The sequence below is a fragment of the Phalacrocorax carbo genome, chromosome 26 (genome assembly GCF_963921805.1).
Source record: "Phalacrocorax carbo chromosome 26, bPhaCar2.1, whole genome shotgun sequence".
In the NCBI taxonomy this organism is placed as follows: domain Eukaryota; kingdom Metazoa; phylum Chordata; class Aves; order Suliformes; family Phalacrocoracidae; genus Phalacrocorax; species Phalacrocorax carbo.
This window is the reverse complement of record NC_087538.1, coordinates 4,083,866-4,090,951: the sequence shown is the minus strand read 5'-3', so window position 1 is coordinate 4,090,951 and position 7,086 is coordinate 4,083,866. Positions and strand designations below refer to the sequence as shown.

General features: G+C 58.7%; 1 long non-coding RNA gene across 1 annotated transcript; it reads right to left on the bottom strand.

Annotated features, from left to right (window-relative positions):
• Positions 1 to 999: 999 nt before the first annotated feature.
• On the bottom strand, positions 1,000 to 1,422 carry LOC135317685 (uncharacterized). The gene is made up of 3 exons (XR_010376417.1): positions 1,331 to 1,422; positions 1,188 to 1,223; positions 1,000 to 1,105 (listed from the first exon to the last, which is right to left on the bottom strand). It is a non-coding gene; the product is annotated as an uncharacterized LOC135317685 (long non-coding RNA).
• Positions 1,423 to 7,086: the final 5,664 nt, after the last annotated feature.

Genomic DNA, 7,086 nt, shown 5'->3' with positions numbered 1-7,086 from the left:
TGGTATGAGAATCAACATGGCCAAGGGCCGGGTCCTGCCCTTGGGTCACACCGACCCCAGGCAGCGCCCCAGGCCTGGGGCAGGGGGGCTGGGAAGTGCCCGGCGGAGAAGGCCCTGGGGGTGCTGGCTGACAGCCGGCTGGGCATGAGCCAGCAGTGCCCGGGTGGCCAAGGAGGCCACCAGCCCCCGGGCTTGTGTCAGCACTGGTGTGGCCAGCAGGAGCTGGGCAGGGATGGGGCCCCTGTGCTCGGCCCTGGGGAGGCCCCACCTCGAGTGCTGGGCTCAGGTTTGGGCCCCTCGGGACAAGAAGGGCCTTGAGGGGCTGGAGCGTGTCCAGAGAAGGGCAGCGGGGCTGGGGCAGGGTCTGGAGCACAAGTGTGCTGGGGGGCGGCTGAGGGGGCTGGGGGGGTTTAGCCTGGAGAAGAGGGGGCTGAGGGGAGCCCTTCTCACTCTCTGCAACTTCCTGAAAGGTGTTTGTAGCAAGGTGGGTGGTCAGTCTCTTCTCCCAAGTTACTAGTGATAGGACGAGAGGAAATGGCCTCAAGCTGTGCCAGGGGAAGTTTAGGTTGGATATTAAGTAAAACTTCTTCTACGAAAGGGTTGTCAAACATTGGCGCAGGCTGCCCAGGGAGGTGGGGGAGTCTCCATCCCTGGAGGTATTTAAAAGAAGGGTAGACGTGGTGCTTGAGGATATGGTTTAGTGGTGGCCTTGGCAGCGATAGGTTAGCGGTTGGACTCGATGATCTTAAGGGTCTTAACGATTCTATGATTCTAAGTCCCTCGTGCCCGGCGTTGCTCACACCTGCCATCACTTGTGCCCGGTGCACGACATTGCTCATCCCCAACATTCCTGCTGCCCGGCATCGCTGTGTCCGGCATCTCTCGTGCCCGGCGCACACGTCATCGCTTGTGCCACGCCGTGTGCGTGTGTGTCCCCGCAGCTCGTCCCCTCGGTGGAACGACGTGGGAGCCCCCGTATGAAACCACCCCATCGCCACGGAGCATCTTTATTGTCGGCGCTGCAGCGGCACCCCGGGGTGACAGGGCCATGGGGGGGGACCGTCGGCGCCGGGAGGTCACTGTCCTGGGGGTCCTCAGATGCTGCCTGGGTGGGGGACATGGTGTGGCAGAAGGGGTGACGTGCCCCTTGGGAGCAGGAGATGGGGACGGGCTGGATGTGCCATTACCTGCGGGGTAGTTGTCTCCGGGGAGGGGAGTGTAACCTGCGAGAGGGAGTAGAGGGGGTGAGGAGGGTCCGTGTCACCCCAGACTACTGTCCCTGTCCCCCCCAGTCCACTGTCCCCAGCCCTGTCCCTCCTCGACCGCTCACCCAGTGCCGGTGGCCTCTTCCAGTAGTGATAGACGCCGGCGATGAAGAAGCTGAGCCCCAACGCCATCACCACGGTGGCTGCAGCCACCTTCAATGTCATCCCTGGGGACAAGAGGGGACCTGTGGAGACACAGTGGGGGGTGGGGGTGAGCAGCAACGTGGCAGGGACCCAGGCGTCTGGGTGGGTGTCCTCCCCCACCCCAACTCACCCCAGTCCTCCAGGAGGTGTTGGTCCAGGCTCGCGTGTTGCACCGAGCCCCCTCCCCACCCTGGGTGATGCCCCCAGGTGATGTCCCCATGCAATATCCCTGTGCAACATGCAATGCAAGACACCCTACTCCTGCTGTACCTCCTTCCTGGTGTCCCTCGTGCCTAACACTCCTGCTCCTGGTGCGCCTCATGCCGGTGTCCGTCAGACCAGACATGTTTCCTCAGCACCTCAGAGCAAGAGACACGCCTGGAGCTTGTGGCCCCAGAGCAGGACATGTTCCTCTCAATGACCATCCAGGTGGCCTCAGAAGAGGAAACCTTCTTCTCAGGGCCCAGCAGCATGACCTCAGAGCAGACGACCTTCTTCTCGATGCCTGTCTGTGTGGCTTCAGAGCACGAGACCTTCTCAGTGCCCCTTTGCATGGCCTCAGAGCAGGAGACACACCCGGAGTGCTGGGATGGAGGGCCATCGGCTCTTCAGGGGGGCTGGTGAGGGATGTAAGGGAGAGGATTGGCTGCACAGCCCTTACACTTTGGGATGATGTGGTCGAGAGCCTCTGGGTGAGGATTTGGGGGATGGAAGACAAAGCAGATGGCACAGCGCGCGTCCACTTACCATCGCCCAGCCGGGATGTGCTTGTGGAAAATGACTTCTTGTTGCAAGTACTCAGTGACATCCACCCTGCAGCCCGTGGTGAAGACCATGATGAGGCAGGCTGTCCCCTGCAGCCCGTGGAGGTCCATGGTGGAGCAGATATCTACATGCAGCCCACGGAGGACCCCACACCAGAGCTGGTAGGTGCCTGAAGGAGGCTGTGACCCCGTGGGAAGCTCATCTTGGAGCAGGCTCCTGGCGGGTCGGACCCATGGGGAGAGGAGCCCACACTGGAGCACATTTGCTGGCAGGACTTGTGACTCCACAGAAGGACCCACACTGGAGCAGTTGGCGAAGAACTGCCGCCTGTGGGAAGGACCCATGTTGTAGAAGTTTGTGGAGGACTCCCGTGGGAGGGATCCCACGCTGGAGCAGAGAAAGAGTGCGAGGAGGCAGGCGCGGCAGAGACAATGTGTGATGAACTGACTCCAACCCCCATTCCCCGTCCCCCTGCTCTGCTGGCGGGGAGGAGATGGAGTGAAGAAGCTGAGCCTGGAAGAAGGGAGGGGTAGGGGGAAGGTGTTTTGAGGTTTTTCCTTATTTCTCATTATGCTTCTCTCATTTGATTGGCAATAAATTCAATTAATTTCCCTGCTTTGAGTCTGGTTTGCCCGTGATGGTAATTGCTGAGTGAGCTCCCCATCCTTATTTCCATCCATGAGCCTTTTGTCGTAGTTTTCTCCCCCCGACCGGCTGAGGAGGGGAGTGAGGGAGTGGCTGGGTGGGCACGTGGTGGGAGGACTTGGGGACATGGAGACGGGGCACAGGGACATGGAAACGGCAGGGACATGGCAGCGGGGCCATGATGGGGACTTGCCAGGTGGACATAGTGGGGAAGGCATGGGGACATGGACTTGGTGTGGGGACATGGCAGGGGGCCATGGGGAATGGTGTCACCAGACACCCCACCACATCCCTGCCACAACCCCAGGTGTCCATATCATGTCCCCACCATGTCCCCGGCCACCTCCCTATTCTGTCCCCACACCTGCTACCACGTCCCTTCTCTGTCTGCTGCCATGTGCCTGCCATGTCCCCAGCCACATGCCACCGTGTCCCTGACGTGACCCCTGCCACATCCTCCCCCTGCCATTGTAACCAGGGTGATGAAGTTAACCAACCACGGATGCTGCTGTACTCCTTGTACAGCCCTATCCAACTGGACGTCAAGTCTGGGGACAATCAGTGTATTCTTTGACCTGTATTTCAGTCATTAGTTAATCATTAACGCGAATGAAACAATAGACACGTGTTTCTGTCAGAACCCCTCTTTTAAGGCTCAAAGCCTAATTTTTTAGGTCCCAAACCCTCCAAAACTCTGTTTTAAGGATTAAAGCCTCATTTTTAGGTAGCAATGATTCAGGGAATAAATGGTTGGGTGTTACTAATGCAATCTAGTGTAGCTCAACACATGTTGGGGAACGGAGCCAAAACTTAGCCAGGACAATGAGGCAGCCTTAACAGGAACAGCCTGCACGATGACTAAAACTTGTTGCTTTGGGGGAGTCAGAAAGGCGTTGAGATAAGAAGCGCCTAAACAAAGTTATGATGACATTTGACCTTTAAGAAAAGCAGATGTACAGAACCATAAAGGAACTGCAGAGCAACCACGAAACCAGAACAGACCGTCCCTCAAGGACAGGATATACGTGATCTCAGAACCGAGTTTGCGTGAACACAAGGGTTAACTAGCGGACGCAGTGAGGAAGAGCATATCCTTCATCCAGAGACCCCCTGATGACCACCTGGAGACACCAACAGGCACGCGCAAATGACATTTGTATATGACGAATGTGTAGATCTTTTATCGGAAAACTAATGAATATGTATATGGAGCATGTACTTAACCGGCACAGTTAGAGCTGACGGGATGCACGTTAGGCATCCGGCGCCGTAAATAAAGAATGCCCGCCTTTCAACACTGCATTGGTGTTACGAGGTTTGTTCCCAATTTCGGTGACACCATGTGCCTGCCGCAGCCCCAGCGCATCTCCTGCCACATCCCTGGCCATCCCCACCATGGCCCTGACATGCCACCGCTGCATCCCTGCCTCATCCTCAACTGTCCCCACCATGTCCCTGCCATGTCCCCTGAAATGTCCCCGCTGTGACCCCACCAATCCCCTCCATGTCCTCTGCCATGTCCCCACCCAGCTGATAGAGTTAGAGCTGTTGTGACTGAAACGTGTTGCTTTGGGGGAGTCAGAAAGGCTTCAAGGCAGGAAGCGCCTAAACAACTTTTACGACACATATGTACAGAACCATAAAGATAAGGATGCTGCAGAATGACCAAACTCCTGTCGGGAAACCACCTCATGATCCCTGAGGTTCCACTCAGCAGCACCCCGGACAAACACGCAGCAGCCTCACGACTGCTCCTGTTGTAAGGGGCCTCGGGCAAGAATGCACTCGAGGACATCGTCTTCCGCAAGCCTGATGGGGAACGTCCTGGCGGGATGCAGACAACCTAGCAGCAGGCGCCAGTCCAAACCAAGGCAAAAGGAACGAAGGACATTTCCATCTAGATAAGAGCCAGAACACCAGTTAAAACCGACACACCCTGCAATACACTGTGACAAGATTCCTGGATGGGCCAACTCATGACCATATGTGGAAGAAGGCACTTAAAATGCACGGGTAATTAAGATGCAAGTATTACTTCCAGGAAATCTAACGCGTATGTGTGTAACTGAGCAATATAAGCTTTGTCCATCATGACTTGCGGTCCAAGCGTTAGGAGGAGTGATCCCCTGTGCGTCCAGTGCTGCAATGAAGAATATCTGCTTAATAGTTGTTCAGACTCCTGAGTCCTGATTTCGGCTTTTCATGGCATCACAACCCTGCCAAGTCCCTGCAGTGTCCCCCTGCCATGACGCTGCTGAGACCCTGGGGTGTCCCTGCCACATCTCTGGGGTGTCCCCAGCCACATCCGCACCATGTCCCCATTGCGTCCCCTGCCCCATCTCCACCGTGTCCCCACCACGTCCCCAGCCGTCCCCTCCGTCGCAGGTGGCCGCCGTCCCGCAGGACCCGGTGCTCTTCTCCCACTCACTCCATGCTTACATCACGTACGGGCCGGGGAGCTGGAGCCGGGCGCAGGTGACGGTGGCAGCCCGCCGGGCGGGTGCCCACGCCTTCATCACCCACCTGCCCCGGGGCTATGACACAGGTAGGAGGTGTCCCCTACATCGCTGTCGCTGAATCCCTGTGTCCCCACCCTGACCCCCGTCTCGTGCAGAGGTGGGAGAGCTGGGGGGGGCAGCTCTTGGGGGACAGTGGCAGGGGGTGGCCATCGCTCGGGCCCTGGTGAGGAACCCCCATGTGTCCTCATCCTCGATGAACCCACAAGTGCCTTGGATACGGAGAGCCAGCCGCAGGTGGGAGGTGACACCCGTGTCCCCTCGGTCCCCCTGTCCAGCTGACCCCTAGACTCTGGGGGTCCCCAGTCTCAGTGTTTCTTGGGTTCCTGGCTCCACTCCATCCCCATCCTCACGTCCCCTGGGTCCCTCTCCAAGCAGACCTCTGCTCCCAGGAAGGGGTCCCCCTCAGTCCCCTTTTCCAGTCCCTGCTCCCTGTGTCCCCTCAGTCCCCAGTCCCAGCACCCCACAGGTCCCCTTGGTCCCCAATCCTGGTGTCCTGTGGGTCCCTGGTCCCCACGTCCCCTGGGTCCCCGGTCCCCACATCCCCTGGGTCCCCACACTCGGGGGGGTCCCCACTGATGACACCACCCGCCGCAGGTGGAGCAGGAGATCTTCGGAGCCAGCGGGGCCGGGTGCGCGGTGCTGCTGGTGACGGGGCAGGTGGCCCTGGCCATGCGGGCGCAGCGGGTGGCCGTGCTGGAGGGGGGACGACTGCATGAGCTGGGGTGCCCCGGGGAGCTCCTGTGCCCCGGCAGCCGTTACTGGCATTTCCTGCAGGGCGGGGGATGGGGGGGACAGGGACAAGGGGGAGGAGGGTGAGGAAGAGCAGGAGATGGGGATGGGGCCACCAGATGCCAGGATGGGGCCACCAAGGGATGGAGACACTGGGAGCAGGGATGGGGACACTAAAAGCTGTGACAAGGGACCCTGAGAGCTGTGACAGGGGAGCGCGGGGGCCAAGGCACATGCTGCCAAGTCCCTGCTGTATGATGCTGACCGTGGGGGCCACTGGGTGCCAGCAAGGCTGATAACTGACAGGGATGACCATGGGACACAGTGTTTGAAATAAATCCTGCTGCTTGTCCCCAGGGTGTGTTGAGGGACCCCAGAGTTGGAGCATGGGAAGACACTGCAGGGGTGGGTGGATGCAGGGATGGGGCTGGCAATTGGATGGCTGGGGAGGCCCTTCTGCCCCCGTTGGGAGAGAAAGTTGTACAAAATAAAGCAGAATTGCTTCAGAGAGGAGCCAGCCGGGTCACATGGGCAGTGGGGAAGGGCCTGGCCTGGCTGCAGGGTTTCGGGCGCTCGCCCTCCAGTTGTCACTGCTGGAAGGGGAAGCTGTTTTGGCGGTGGACTCGGTGTGATAGAAATAATCTACTGCCACACCCTCCTGATATTGTACCCACCATTCTTTATACCTGACAGGCTTCACTCACTTGATTCTGGCGCATTGTTCATATCGATGAAGGGCCTGTGCAATGCCTGCAGGCGTCAAGCCCGCCCATCCACCGCGAGCCCACCCCTACATTGTGACTCTCCCCCAACATCCCACGGGCTCACTGAGCTGTGAACAGCTCATGGCAACGTTCGCAGTACAAGTCTACCTGAACCACTCCAACATTTGCCACCTGGTCTACTTGCTCCTTGCGTTGATGTTCTCCAGGAGCACGGCTCACGGCTCATGGACATAATGGACCTTTACACCCAGGGGCTCTACCCAGGCAGCAAGGGTCCTTTGGATCCTTGTAGTA